Raw genomic sequence first — 15,463 nt, forward strand, 5'->3', positions numbered from 1 at the left:
TATCTAGGTTGGTCATAACTTCCCTTCCAAGGAGTAAGCATCTTTTAATTCCCTGGCTGCAATCAGCATCTGTAGTGATTTTGGAGCCCAAAAAAATAAAGTCTGACACTGTTTCCACTATTTCCCCATCCATTTCCCATGAAGTGATGGGACTAGATGCCATATCTTTGTTTTCTGAATGTTGAGCTTCAAGCCAACCTTTTCACTCTCCTCTTTCACTTTCATCAAGAGGCTCTTTAGTTCCTCTTCACTTTCTGCCATAAGGGTGGTGTCATCTGCATATCTGAGGTTATTGATATTTCTCACAGCAATCTTGATTCCAGCTTGTGCTTCTTCCAGCCCAGCGATCCTCATGATGTACTCTGCATATAAGTTAAATAAGCAGGGTGACAATATACAACCTTGACGTACTCCTTTTCCTATTTGGAACCAGTCTGTTGTTCCATGACCAGTTCTAACTGTTGCTTCCTGACCTGCATACAGGTTTCTCAAGAGGCAGGTCAGGTGGTCTGGTATTCCCATCTCTTTCAGAATTTTCCACAGTTTATTGTGATCCACACAGTCGAAGGCTCTGGCATAGTCAATGAAGCAGAAATAGACGTTTTTCTGGAACTCTCTTGCTTTTTCCATGATCCAGTAGATGTTGGCAATTTGATCTCTGGTGCCTCTGCCTTTTCTAAAACCTGCTTGAACATCTGGAGGTTCACGGTTCACATATTGCTGAAGCCTGGCTTGGAGAATTTTGAGCATGACTTTACTAGCGTGGGAGATGACTGCAATTGTGCGGTAGTTTGAGCATTCTTTGGCATTTCCTTTCTTTGGGATTGGAATGAAGACTGACATTTTCCAGTCCTGTGGCCACTGCTGAGTTTTCCAAATTTGTTGGCATATTGAGTGCAGCACTTTCACAGCATCATCTTTCAGGATTTGAAATAGCTCAACTGGAATTCCATCACCTCCACTAGCTTTGTTCGTAGTGATGCTTTCTAAGGCCCACTTGACTTCACATTCCAAGATGTCTGGCTCCAGGTGAGTGATCACGCCATCGTGATTATCTTCGTCGTGAAGATCTTTTTTGTACAGATCTTCTGTGTATTCTTACCACCTCTTCTTAATATCTTCTGCTTCTGTTAGGTCCATACCATTTCTTTCTTTTATTGAGCCCATCTTTGCATGAAATGTTCCCTTGATATCTTTCATTTTCTTGAAAAGGTTTTTTGTTTTTCCTATTCTGTTGTTTTCCTCTATTTCTTTGCATTGATCGCTGAGGAAGGCTTTCTTATCTCTCCTTGCAGTTCTTTGAAACTCTGCATTCAGATGCTTATATCTTTCCTTTTCTCCTTTGCTTTTCGCTTCTCTTCTTTTCACAGCTATTTGTAAGGCCTCCTCAGACAGCCATTTTGCTTTTTTGCATTTCTTTTCCATTTGGATGGTCTTGTTCCCTGTATCCTGTACACTGTCACGAATCTCCGTCCAGAGTTCATCAGGCACTCTATCAGATCTAGTCCTTTAAATCTATTTCTTACTTCCACTGTATAATCATAAGGGATTTGATTTAGGTCATATCTGAATGGTCTAGTGGTTTTCCCTACTTTCTTCAATTTCAGTCTGAATTTGGCAATAAGGAGTTCATGATCTGAGCCACAGTCAGCTCCTGGTCTTGTTTTTGCTAACTGTACAGAACTTCTCCATCTTTGACTGCAAAGAATATAATCAATCTGATTTTGGTGTTGACCATCTGGTGATGTCCATGTGTAGAATTAGCAGGGTCTTTATAAGAGGGAGATTTGACTACAGAAGAGGAAGCCTGAATAATGCATTAAGAAAAGCTCAACCGGTCACTCCTGGCTTTGAAGATAGAAGAAGGGGCCCACAAGCCATGGACAACAGGCAGCCCCGAGAAGCGGGAAAAGGCAAGGAGGAAGGCCTCCCCAAGGCTCCAGAAGGAACACAGGCCTGTTGATTTTAGGCCAGTGAAACTGATCTTAGACTTGACATTCAGAACTGCAAGATAATAAACATGTGCTGTTTTAAGCTACGAAGTCTGTGATAAGGTGTTAATCCAGGGATATTACTAACCGTATTTTATAGACAAGGCACAGAAATGAGGCACTCACCTGGGGTCACACAGGCAGAGCTGGAATAGGAAGAACTCAGGTGCATCTGACCCTTAACCCATGCTCTCTCCACCTCACCACATTGCCCCTCCTTTGCAGCCAACCAGACACGGATTCAAATCTCAGTTCTGCCATGTTTTGTCTTTGTGTCCTTTGCTAGTTGTGGGTGCATTTGGCCAGGGTGGAGGCTGCAGGGAGGTAGGTGTGAAGACCAACTGGAAAGCTCGTGTGGGCCAGGTTATCTCCAGGTGGAACACCATGTGCAACAGCTTGACCTTGATTCCGAAGGGATGGTGCCCACAAGGTGCCATCCTTTTCTTCCTTCTGCATTTCATGATGCTGTCTCGGATTTTCAAGCCCACTCAGTCTCTGGAATCAGGCCCTCCTGTAGCAGCCCCGCTGCGGGGCAGAACTCAGGGCTGAGGCCAGGAGCAGCATCCTACTCACTGTCACCTGCAGCCAGTGACAGCTGCTCGTCTGGGGTGGCCACTAAGTTCCCATCTCATGGGAGGCCAGCAATGGCCTAGTGCCTCCAAAGCACATTTCTTCGAAGGCCCTCCAGCAGCCTTGTGTTTAGGGCCATGCGTGTCTTAGATAAGGAGTGTGAGACATAAAGAGGTCCCGGAGTTGTTCGGAGTTGCACAAGTTGGTATAGATCCTGGAAGACCGGTTCCTGGCCAGGACTCCAATCTACCCACTGCCATACAGCTCCTGCCTTTTGGCTAAATCCGCCCGCTCAGTGCTAAAGCACAGTGGTTGAGTCCATGAACTATGGAGACAGACTTCCTGGGTTCAAATCCCAGCTTTACCTTACAACTGAGTGCAAGTTGAGTGCTTTAATGGGGGCAGGGGGGAGTTGTGACTGTTATCTATGAAGGCACTGGGGTACCTTCTTCACAGGATGGTTCTGAGGAGTAAATTTATACATGTGTGTGAAGTGCTTGGAACAGGAGCTGGTTCATTAGAAGTATTAATTTCTGTTATGATTCAGCTCCCCGAGGGCAGAGACTGTCTTCCTCCCCTCTATTCCCAGTGCCTCTTCCCATGCTTGGCCCAAAGCAAGTACTCGGGAAATGAATTTACTGGTTTACTATCAGCATTTATCAGCCAGAGGCTCCCTTTGAGCACCTCATCAACACCAGCTCTTCCAGCTGACGGGGCCTCAGATATCCTGTCATCTCTCCAGGTCCCCTCTTTCTTTTTCCCCTATTTTGAGGATGGGCTTCCTCATTGTTTTACTTCCCCAAAGAGCCCCCAGGCTTGTCCCTGCACATGAACAGACCCCAGTTCCTGGTACTCCAAAAAGCCAAACTTGGAGCTCCAGATTGGACTCAACTCCGATGCTGCTCCTGCCCCAGGAAATGCATTTCTGCTTATTCTTATCTCTCACCTCTTGCTGCCTTTTCACAAAGATCTCCTCAAAACCTAGTTTTCTTTTTTTCTATTTAATTCCACTTTTGTTTCAAGATAATTATAGACACACATGCAGTTTTAAGAAATAGTACAGAGATCCCTTGAACCCATTACCTGGTTTCCCCCAATGGTGAACAACTACTGCAGTATCACAACCAGGATACTGATACAGCCAAAGTTCAGAACATTTCCATCACCAAAAGGACCCCTCATGTTGCTGCATTATAGTTATGCCCACTTCCTTTCCACCCCACCCCTTCTTAAACTCCTAACAATAGCAATCTGATCTTCTCTCTTACAATGTTGTCATTTCAAGAATTGTATAGAAATGAAACCACGCAGTATGTCACCTTTTAAAATTGGCTTTGTTCACTCAATACTCCCCAAATTCATTTAAGTTGTTGTGCCATTCTACAGCTGAGCAGTGCGCCATGGTGTCGGGTGGCTGGTTTTAAACAGAACACTCAAACACTAACCTCGAAGCTTCTCAAGTGCTGTATCCTGAGTAAAACAAGAATACTGGCATGTTCACCCAGTATCGAGCCCCAGTCAGCAACTCCCCTGCCAGTCTGGCCTTGCAGCTGAGCTAGTGTGCACACTGGGCAGTGGATCCGCTGAGATGCCCTGAGATGGTGCTCTCAAAGAGGAAGCTGGGTGCTCTGAGGCATGGCTCTCCATCTTCCATCACCTAGGGAGCTTTAAACAATTGATGCCCAAGCCACACACAAACCAACTCAATTGTAATCTCTAGAGGTGGGACCCAGGCCCTAGTAATTTCTGAAGCTCCAGATAACTCTCACATGCTTTCAGGGCTGAAATGCAGTGCTCAAGCAGATTCAGCACATGCATAGCAGCACGCTACCCCTCTAGACACGGCAGATATCACCAAGCAGTCACCGCACTCTCTTCCTGCAGAGATCGACCTTTTCAAACACGGCACTCCAGGCAGTCACTTCCAGTTGATCGACTTGGCCCAGGAATTGCAACTGACTTGCCCTCCCAGCTGAGAAGCCTAAAACTGGCAACTGTCCTGTCCAGGTGTGTCTAGGCCTGGAGCCTGATGCATTAGGTAAGCATCCCTCCAAATCATGCTACAAAGGAGAGGCTTGGCCAGTAGTAACAGCAGCCACAAAGCCAAAGCAGGCCAGGGTTTTCCAGGCTGGTTCTGTAGGGAAAGGCGAAGTGAATCAGCCAGTGTCCATCCCCTGCAGCAGCCTACAGCCCAGCTGGGGGAGAGATGTACACGCAGAGGGTGAACCAGCAGTACAGTCAGCACAGACAGGCTCAGGCTCACACTGGTGAAAGACTGTAATAACAACCAGCCTGTATGCCGTCCTATTTTCAGAGCCTCACATGAGCTTAGCTGATGTTCATGACAACCCTGTGGGGATGACCCAGGCTCAGAGTGATTAAATACCTTGCCTGAAATTACCAGAGAATAAATGGGAGAGCTTAAATAAATGGAGAAGGAAATGGCAACCCACTCTAGTATTCTTGCCTGGAGAATCCCGTGGACAGAGGAGCCTGGCAGGCTACAGTCCATGGGGTCACAAGAGTTGGATATGACTTAGTAACTAAATCATCGTCAAATGGGAGAGCTGGCAGTCAAGCCAAGTCTGATTGCAAGTATGGGGCCTGTGTTTAGTCCTCGGAGCAGTTAGCTATCAATAGCCTGGACCTCGGAGAAGGCAATGGCAAGCCACTCCAGTACTCTTGCCTAGAAAATCGCATGGACAGAGGAGCCTGGTTGCCTGCAGTCCATGGGGTCGCTACTAGTCGGACACGACTGAGCGACTTCACTTTCACTTTTCACTTTCAGACATTGGAGAAGGAAATGGCAACCCACTCCAGTGTTCTTGCCTGGAGAATCCCAGGGACGGCGGAGCCTGGTCGGCTGCCACCTATGGGGTTGCACAGAGTCGGACACGACTGAAGCGACTTAGCAGCAGCAGCAGCCTGGACCTCTCTCCCTACCCTCAGACTCTGTCTCTCCTTTCCAGAAGGGACTGGATACAGATGGGTTCCTTGACAGCCATAGAGCAGCCCAGACAATAGCAGTAGTCAGTGTGGGCTAAGACCCCAGGGCTGCCCTCTCTTCTGCCCCTTCCTCCCCCACAGAGCTGGTGCTGGGAGGGCGGGCAGAACTCCCTGGTGAAAAAGAGAAGAGGCTGGGTTTCTGATTTTTTCTGTTGTTGTTTTTGCTAGGAATAAAGTCCCTTCCTGCTGTTAACAGCAAGGGGCTTGGAGGAAACTGTGGGACTGAGGACTACTCTGGAGGATCCAAATTCTGTGTCCTCTGCATTGAAGACAGTAGGATTGGAGGAAAAAAACAGGGAGCAAAAGAAATTCTCCTCTCCACCTGTCCCTTGCTTGAACAGTCTCTAGGTGCAGAAAGGTTTGAAGTCTCCTCAGGAAGGTCAGTCAGTGGGAGAAAGCAGGAAAGGGATCCTGGGCCTAGGTACTGAGAGTTTTTTCTCTTCTAGTCATCTCAGAAATCCTGTCATGGTGGCTCAGCAGTACAAAAAGGCTACTTTTGTACTTGCATCACATCTGATGCAGGCAGGGTGGCTCTGCAAGCAGCAGCTCAGGATCTGGCTGCTTCCACCTTGCAGTAAGCCAGTTGGAACATGTGACCTCCAGTCTTACTACAGCAAGAGAAGACAGATCCCAGGGGGTGTCTGGGATCATTTTAAGGACCAGGACTTCAAGTGACTGACATCAGGTTAACCTATCTCCACCCCCACAGGTTAAAACCTGGTCACTGGCCCAACCTAATTGTAAGCGGGGCTGGGGAAGGTGAAGAGCATGTGGGTACCTGGTGAGTACCAAGTCTCTGCCAGTTGTTTGCCCAGAATTTCACCCATACAGAATATTAAAGAACATTTTGTTCTTCAATCCAATATGGGGAAAAAACTGGGACCATACCCCATTTTGATTTGCCTTTATATGCTTTCTTTACGCAACTGGCCTCAACCTTTTCCTGCTGTAATACCCATGGCAGATTATGTTCACACTCAAGGCACACTCCAATGGACTTGCCCAAGTTTTCCCAAAACCCAAGAAACATTTTGTAGGAAAGCCCTAAGACTGTTAAAAGTTTTGGCTCTTATTCATAAAAACATATAAAGGTATGTGAGTAAGAATATAAAATTAGCCGTGTGAAGGCCTTTGCCAGCCGTGGTGTGGGATGGATTGGCAGCAGTTCTGTGCAGTGTCCTAGGCTCTCTGTAACTCGACCTCCACTCTCGTTCATGAAAGCACAAGCCAAGCAAGGGAGAAAGGTGGAATTACAAGAACCTTGTATCCATTGCGGTTCTTTTCAAAAGTACTTTTTCCCCCCCAAATTTGATGCTTTAACTATTCTTAGCAACCTCACCATTAATTGTACTACGTGCTGTTTTGTTCAGTAAAGGGTTTTATTGTTACTGTTGTTTAGTTGCTATGTCATGTCTCACTGCTTGCGACCACATTGACTGTTGCCCACCAGGCTCCTCTGTCCATTGGATTTCCCAGGCAAGAATACTGGAGTGGGTTGCCACTTCCTTCTCCAGGGGATCTTCCCAACCCAGGGATCTAACCTGCGTCTCCTGCATTGGTGGGTGGATTCTTTACCACTGAGCCACCAGGGAAGCCCGAAAGGGTTTTATGTGCTAAAGCAAAGGTTTGGAGGATAGATCTACAAGGCATGTTTAGATGGAGGGTTTGTATAAGAGGAGACTTCCAACTTGGCTGGCATTGGCGGGGGGGATGATGTCAGATGGCAGAATGTCAAACCAAAGGGTGGTAAGGAACTGTGTTTGGTAGCCAGGCAGGATCCCATAAAGTTGGAAAGGCAAGCTGATTTTATCTTACATGCCAGCTCTAATGGACTGGCACTGCACTGAGAAGGCATATGAGGCTACATCTAGTCTCAGCTGAAAAGAAAACAATGATTGATCAGTGATGTCTGCCCCAAGGAGGGCTTCCCTGGTGGCTCAGAGGTTAAAGCGTCTGCCTCCAATGTGGGAGACCCGGGTTCGATCCCTGGGTCGGGAAGATCCCCTGGAGAAGGAAACGGTAACCCACTCCAGTATTCTTGCCTGGAGAATCCCATGGACGGAGAAGCCTGGTAGGCTACAGTCCACGGGGTCGCAAAGAGTTGGACACAACTGAGCGACAGAACGGACGGACGGAACGTCTGCCCCAGGCATAGGACTGCTGAGTGGACTGTGTACTGTTTATCTGACAATCCTGCGCTGGAGGTTCTTGATAGGCTAAGCTATGAGAGTCAGGGTGATAAAGTTGGGCAGGGCCATCACTAACCTGGGAGACAGGAGACCTTGTAGTGGTTCAAGCATCTTCACTATCAAGTTATGCCTTCCTGAAGCACCTCCCTTCTCTGAGCTTGAATGGCTACAGATGAGAAATGAGGAAGAGTAGATAAGAAAATCTCCAAGCCCTTTCCAGTTCTGACATTCTGCACTTTTAGGGCAAGAGCCATGTTTTTCATGATTGGTGGGGTAGTGTACAGGACAGATTTCCCTTGAACCTTTCCAAAAGAAATACCCTCTCAGACTTGCACCGCTGAAGGCAAGTACAACGAGAGCTGGAAAGTTAAGCTGCTTTGTATAAGGCTCTGGCCTGAGTTGCTGGTGACAGCATGATTTTGTCCTGGGGGCAAAATCCACTGGTGTTCAACTTGACCCCAGCCGGACAGCTCTGAGGCCTCCTGCCTATGTTCACTGCAGCCAGAGTGGAGCCGGCTCCTCCACAGGGGTCCACTGTACCCCAGGCTCCTGTCATTCTGCAGCCACACTCTGATCAGCACGCTCAGAGCTTCCTGGCCAGGCAGGGCGTGTGGAATTTGTGAGCAGCGCTGACCTACAGGGAAGCTGGGGAGGGAGCACCCTTAAGGGTTCTGCCTGTTGTCTTTCTGGGTCTCTCTCCAGCTTCTCTGCTGCTTCGGGGCTGACTACAGTACCTGGGACAGGGAAAGTCAGCACGTTTATCCCCAGATGAGGCTGACAGGGAGGATAAGATGCCCAGTGCCAAATGCTGTCCATAAATGAGAGGATATTGAGGGACACTTCTAGCTGTGGTCAGGTCATCACTTTCCTTCACCCTGGTATTTGTAGGGGACTGAGACCCCACCCCAGTACTCGCCACCAATCACAAGCCACAGAATCTGCTGCATCTGTAAAGACGGGGTGAGCGGTTCCTAAGTAGGACCACTTACCGTGACTTGGGCTTGGGTTAGGCACTGCACTCGCATCTTCTCATTGGGCTCCTCATGACCACTGAGTGTACAACAGATGCTCTAAGTGTCCCACTGACGAATGAAACCACTCGAGTTTAAGTCCCTTTCCTAAGGTCACAGGGCATCAAGGTCAACATGTAACAGCAAAGAAGTCAAGAGACGCCACAGTTGTGGAGAGTCCCTGTATGATTTGCTCAGGCTTCTCCAGACTGTCTTGTCTGTCTGTGTCTCTCTTTCTGTGTGTGTGGCAAGAATACTGGAGTGGGCTGCCACGCCCTCCTCCAGGGGATCTTCCCAACCCAGCAATCGAACCTGAGTCTCACGTCTCCTGCACTGGCATGTAGGTTCTTTACCACTAACGCCACCTGGGAAGCTGTGTGTGTGTGTGTGTATAAAATCAGTAGCATTTTAATCATCTCCTATGTGTCCAATACTCCACTGGCATGGGGGAAGAAAAACTACGAGAAACTACAGCCAGCTCTTAAGAGACAGTTATGAATCCATTCATTCCCCTCACAAACATTATGAGCCCTGCCACATGCCAGGTGCTGTGAGCACAGCAAAACACAGGACTGCTGTCCAAGGAACGAACAAGGGATCCTCCTGGAGTCCTCTGTTGCCCTCCTTCCCCTGCCTGTTGTTTATGAATTCACTTTTTCCCCCTATGGAAAGCAGACATGCCATAAAATGTATTATTTTAACCATTTTTAAGTGCACAGTTCTGTGGCATTAAGTGCACTCACGCTGCTGTGCAGCCTTCACCACAGTCTGTCTCCAGAACTTTTTCCTTTTCCCAGACTGACACTGTGTCCTCACTGAGCACTAACCCCAGGGTCAGGCAACCACATTTCTACTCTGTCTCTCTGATTTGACTCCTCTAGGTACCTCAGGTGCATGCGTGCGTGCTAAGTTGCTTCAGTCGTGTCTGACTGACTCTTTGTGACCCTGTGTACCATAGCCTGCCAGGCCCCTCTGTCCATGAGATTAGGCATAAATCCTGGAGTGGGTCGCCATGCTCTTCTCCAGGGGATCCTCCCGACCCAGGGATTGAACCTGTGTCTCTCACTGGCAGGCAGGTTCTTTACCACTAGAATCATATGGGATGTGTCCTTTCATGGCTGGCTTATTTCTCCTCATGAGCACACTGTCCTTAAGGCTCATGTTCGCTGTGCAAGTCACAGGCACCACGCTGACTTCCTTAAGGTCCCAGGCGCCCGTCCCTCCTCTCCTCCACACTCTCCCCTCTTGCTCAGACCACCTCCTGTCTCTTGGGCCAGCGCAAAAGGGACAGCCTGGTCTCCCAGCCTCCAGTCCTCCCTTCTTCCAGTGCATTTCCCACACCATTTCCAAAGTAATTGTATATTTCCCTTTTTAAGCTTCAGATTAGATTTTTAAGCTTTTTAGTTAAAGTGGTATATGTATGGTTGTCAAAAAGCCAAATACAAAAAGGTAGAAAATGAAAAGAATCATCAGTCAACATTCCATCTTTGCAGCTGTGCATCAGCGTTTTTAACACCTGCATGGCTTGCTTTCATTGGGCCATTGCACTGCCTCAGCCAGCCCTGTCTGTTGAGACACTCAAGGTGCTTCTCACACGTTGGACTCCCAAGGCTGGATGCACATCCTTGGCCATGAGTCTTGGCTCACATCGAGGTCGGTTCCAAACAAGCCAACTGAGTCTTCACCTGGCTGCCCAGCTGCACAGCTGTGGGCATCCTGGACACCAGCCTCTGCTGAAACCCCTGACTGGGCAAGGGCTGGAAAGCCTAGAGCAGTGGTTCAGAACTGACCTGGCCCAGGGCCCAGCGTGAGAGACATGGGAAGCACCTTTGCTAATAGCGGGTGGGGACTATTCTCTGGGGCCCTGTATCCACACAGCTGTCAGCGTCTTGCACAGAATGTGTTTCTCACATAGCTGAGCAGGCCCTGATGAAGTGACTGTAATGAGGGTAGAGAGCACCCTCTCCCACATCCTCACACAGGAAGACAGGGCTGAGGGGCCGCAGGGCTCTGTCCCTGCCAGAGATGGCTCCCTGAGGGTCTGTGGCAACCCCCACATCCACCACCGCACCAGGCTAGCCCTCAGCCCTCTGGTCCATCCCGTGGCTCTGGCCCACGGCTTCTCATAAGCTCTAAGATGTCCACTGCTACTCCGATGATACACACCTCCAACTTGGGAGCGTCTCCTCTGGCTCCGTCTTGGCTGAGGCTGGACATGTGCCCATAAGGAAGTTTGATGGTTTGTTTTTAGGAGAGGAAGCTGGAGTCCCAGAACAGGAGGGGTTTGGGGAGGACTGACAGCCCCGGTCTGTGCAGGGGAGCATCCCTCAGCCAGGCCCCCGTCTACTTCCTCGTTCTCATACCTTCTCTTCTTCCTTCCATCCTTGGGTCATGTAATGGCACTTGGGCCTTTACTCTCCTGTCAGACAATAAGTTGGACAGCCCAGGCCATCTCTGGACATCCCTATGTGAAACAGAACCTCATCTGGACAGGCCACTGGATGGACTCCTGCATCCTCCAAGCAGAGATCGCCTCTGAGCACACATGCTCCTTCTCCTGGTCCTGCCCCCTGCCTCCACTCAAGGGGATCCAGAGGCCACTCATGGAAACCCTCCCCAGGTCTCCCCTCCTAGGTGTCTGGGGACCTGGCATGGTTGGCCCCCAGGACTGCAGCTCATGAGTAGGTTCAGTTTCCCCACAATGGGCTTCACTGCTCCTGTCTCTGCCCAAGAGCCTCCTCGATCTCAGCCCCTGGCCTTCCTCGGCCCAGGCAGCTCCTCCTCCTGCCGGCAGAAAGGCTGTAAGCAGCGCCTGCTACAGCGGAGGCCCTGATCCCCACTGTGCTCTTGGCCCAGGGCAAGCCAAGCGAGGGGAGTGGAGCTTTGCTGCCTGATGCAATGTCTGGCAGGGCCCATCCCTTATCAGAGCACCATTCACAGCAGAGTCTGGGACCCCACCTCCTCCACGGGAGGAAGCCATCCAAGTACAAAACTGTTCTCTCGCGAGGGCACTTTGCCAGGTCATGAGAGAGGCCTGTGCAGAAAGGGCCCCGAGGGGAGAGCAGGGTAGGGAAGCCAGTGCCTGGAGTGTAGGGCCTCAGATCACCGCCTGCTTTCTTTCCAGGGCTCCCTCACTGAGGTTGCCTGGGCTGCCTCTGCTGTTTACTGCCCTCCCTGCTATTACCACGTAGCTGGGAGACTTGGAACTGAAAGTCACAGGGCGAGGTTCTTTATCCTCAAAAAGGTATCCCAGATTGTCATGACAATTCGAGACTAATATATGTGAAGCCCCAAGCACAAAGGTTTGCCCACAGTACACACCTGTCGCACACTCCCGTAGGATACACGTGTAGTGTCCACTCAGGCCCTGTCTGGGCGGCACTCAGTGCACAACCCACTCTAGTATCCTTGCCTGGGAAATCCCATGGACAGTGGAGCCAGTCTACAGTCCATAGGGTTACAAAGAGAAGGACACGACTGAGCGACTAAACGTCAACAATACTCAGCGCACACCCGCAGCACAGGTCACAGCATGCAGACGTGCTTTACTCAGATAGGGAACAATGGCTTTTTCTTCTTTCTCTTTGTATTTTCCACCACCTTAGAATGACTGAGCATCTCACAGTGGGCCCAGTTCTTTGGGAAAAGCCTTCATCTATTCATTCTGCAAGTAAGAGGCACCTGCTGTGCCTGGTGCACACGGAGCAGGGCGCTGGGGATACAGAGAGGGAGCTCACACACCAGTGGCTGAAACAGGCAGTGAACAAGCACATTTCCGTCCGAGAAGGAAGAAAAGGAAGGTGCTGAAAGACACAGGGAGAAGGGAGACAGTCCACATTAGGTCAGTGGTCAGGGAAGCACTCCAGGCGAGGGGACATCTGAGCTGAGTCCTGAGTTTAACTGGACCCAGGACAGCTGCCCCACTCCCCTGCGTTCAGGCAAGGCTGAGCCAGCATGTGCCCCTGGCCTTCACCACTGGCCCGGCTGCCCTGGCAGTGTGACCTCTGCTAACATCCCAGCAGGGGAATACCACCTTTTCCTTTGGCTATTGCATTACTGCTGGGTGTTGAGGGGAAAAAAGGTACTGAGTACTCCTCTGGAGATGGCATCTGCCAAGAAAAGGAAGAGATTTTTCATTCTTCCCATGAGCTAAGCAAGGCAGGCACCACAGCTCTAGGGAGGGTTTGTCCAGTGTCACAGATAGCACAGACACACTTCCTGCAAAGGGCCTCCTGCAAGCCACCTTCTACATGCATGACCTCCATCTCAGCCTTCCCCCATGACCCTGTGACCTCCTGGCATCTGTGACCCTCTGCTACCTCCTGGGTCTGGGGAATCTCTAAACCACCCTCTCCTGACTGCCCATTTGCCTGCTGGCCTTCCAAAGCTAACCCGAGGGGCAGCCTGCCTGGACCAGGGCTGAGGAGCCAACAGCCTGCCTGGGATTTCATTTGGAGGGAGTTTTCACCCTTGTGTCTTCCTTTTAGGGCAATGTCAGCAAGGTTCTCAGGAACTCTGTATTATTCAGGGTCTAAGGGGGCTGGGAAATGGCAACCCACTCCAGTGTTCTTGCCTGGAGAATCCCAGGGACGGGGGGGCCTGGTGGGCTTCCGTCTGTGGGGTCACACAGAGTCGGGCACGACTGAAGTGACTTAGCAGCAAGGGGGCTGGGACAGCAAGTCAAAAATAGAAACACTTCCTGGAAGGGAAGGGAGGAGAAGGTTCAGGATCTTTGTCATCGACACAGTCAACTTTGTAAATTGTACCAAAGATGTTAGACCCAGAAGAGAGAGGACAGCCAACACAGCTCCCTGTGCCCCACGCCTGCCTTTTCTCCCTCTCCATGCTCCAGATACTGCTCCTCAGGGCAACATTATACAGCAGGAACCACCCTTTTCATGCTACCAGTAAAGAAACGGAGGCCCAGAGAGGTTAAGTCACTTATACAGTGTCACATAACATGTTAGACAAGCAGGAAGAACAAGAAGTCAGCACTTCTGGTCCTAGCTCCTTTGCTTCCCTCACATCATTAGATCCGGGCCCTTTCCGCTGAGAGCCTAGAGGGAAGAAAGCCAATATTTCAATCCTTTGTGCTCTGCAGGCTCAGTATTGGGTCTCACCCTCCTAGCAGGACAGGCGGCCTCACACCCCACCACAGGCTAAACTGGGTGAGTGAGGAACACAGCCCTGCCCAGCATTCTGCAAACACATGCTGACTGCCTGCCAGTCAGCAGCTTCAGTAAGCTGACTTACCAGTAACTTGCTGGGCAGTGGGTACATGGCAGGTGCTATTCTAGCTGCTGGTCTGGACTTCAGAGAACTTGTAGTCTAGGAATGAGAGACAGACACACCATCAACTGCAAAGTCCAATCATATGTGCTGTGGAGCAGGGGGTGTCACTGTGGAACATCAAGAGGCTGGAATGACTTAGATTTGGGAGGGGCAATCAGGCTGTTGCTGGAGGAAACTTGGGCAAATTATTTAATCTCTCTCAGTTTCCTCATCTGTAAAATGGGCCACTACCTAACAGGGCTTTTGTGGGATGAGGAAATACAAATCAAGTCCTTGGCATGCACTAGGCACAAAGTAGTAACTTTATAAATTTCAACAAATTTCATCAACTCATATCCTTCTAGTTGGCTCTCCCTTTTTTTTTTAATTTTTATTTAATAAATGGTACAAAGCACAATGTCAAAAACATCAACAGTTAAAATTTTCACCAAATGAAAAAATACTATAGAATCAGTTCAGTTCAGTTCAGTCGCTCAGTCGTGTCCGACTCTCCGCGACCCCATGAATCACAAAACGCCAGGCCTCCCTGTCCATCACCAACTCCCGGAGTACACTCAAACTCATGTCCACAGAGTCGGTGATGCCATCCAGCCATCTCATTCTCCGTCGTCCCCTTCTCCTCCCGCCCCCAACCTTTCCCAGCATCAGAGTCTTTTCCAGTGAGTCAACTCGTCGCATGAGGTGGCCAAAGTATTGCAGTTTCAGCTTTAGCATCAGTCCCTCCAATGAACATCCAGGATTGATCTCCTTTAGAATGGACTGGTTGGATCTCCTTGCAGTATAAGGGACTCTCAAGAGTCTTCTCCAACACCACAGTTCAAAAGCATCGATTCTTTGGCGATCAGCCTTCTTCACAGTCCAACTCTCAATACACAGTTGTAAAAAGCTACATTAAGTTATTTTACAACTGCCTCAAGCTGCAAAAAGAAAAAATACCCAATGCCATACCTAAGTTATCCCTCTCTCAAAATAATGCCATTTATGTTATAAACCATGAGCACCCCATCAAAAGACGGGAACTGCTTTTGTTAATTTATATATATATATATATATATATATATATCCCTTTGCTATACACCTGAAACAAACACAACACTGTAAATAAAATATAGTACAATATAAAATAAAAATAAGTAACAGACCTTTGGGGCTTTACACCGAGTTAGAGTTCCTATCAGAGGGATAACAGCACCACAGCCGCACTGAATCCACATGAAGGAGGCACACAAATGACTGGATTACAAGAGTTACAGGAATGAGAGCTGCTCACTTCCCAGAAACTACAGCTCACAGAAAACCAACAAAGGCACGAGATACAGACCATTTACTTATGAATGTGTAAAACTCAAGAAAGTCCACAGTATTCCTACAACATGTTGAAAGTGCTACAGAATTCACACAATAC

General features: G+C 49.2%; 1 protein-coding gene across 5 annotated transcripts in view; it reads left to right on the plus strand.

Moving 5' to 3' along the window:
- Positions 1-15,463, plus strand: part of CHST3 (carbohydrate sulfotransferase 3) — a 42,285-nt gene that overhangs the window by 17,710 nt on the left and 9,112 nt on the right. For 3 of the 5 annotated variants that reach the window (XM_055425509.2, XM_055425513.2, XM_055425512.2), the window contains exons 2-3: positions 4,446-4,599; positions 6,277-6,348. The exons of 1 other annotated variant lie outside the window; for it this stretch is intronic. The gene's annotated coding sequence lies outside the window, so the exon portion shown is untranslated. The remainder of the gene's footprint in view (positions 1-4,445; positions 4,600-6,276; positions 6,349-15,463) is intronic. One more of the 5 variants, XM_055425510.2, reaches the window with a different exon arrangement.

This window comes from Moschus berezovskii, chromosome 12 (genome assembly GCF_049115385.1).
Source record: "Moschus berezovskii isolate FMDL1 chromosome 12, NW_MosBer_1.0, whole genome shotgun sequence".
Lineage (NCBI taxonomy): Eukaryota > Metazoa > Chordata > Mammalia > Artiodactyla > Moschidae > Moschus > Moschus berezovskii.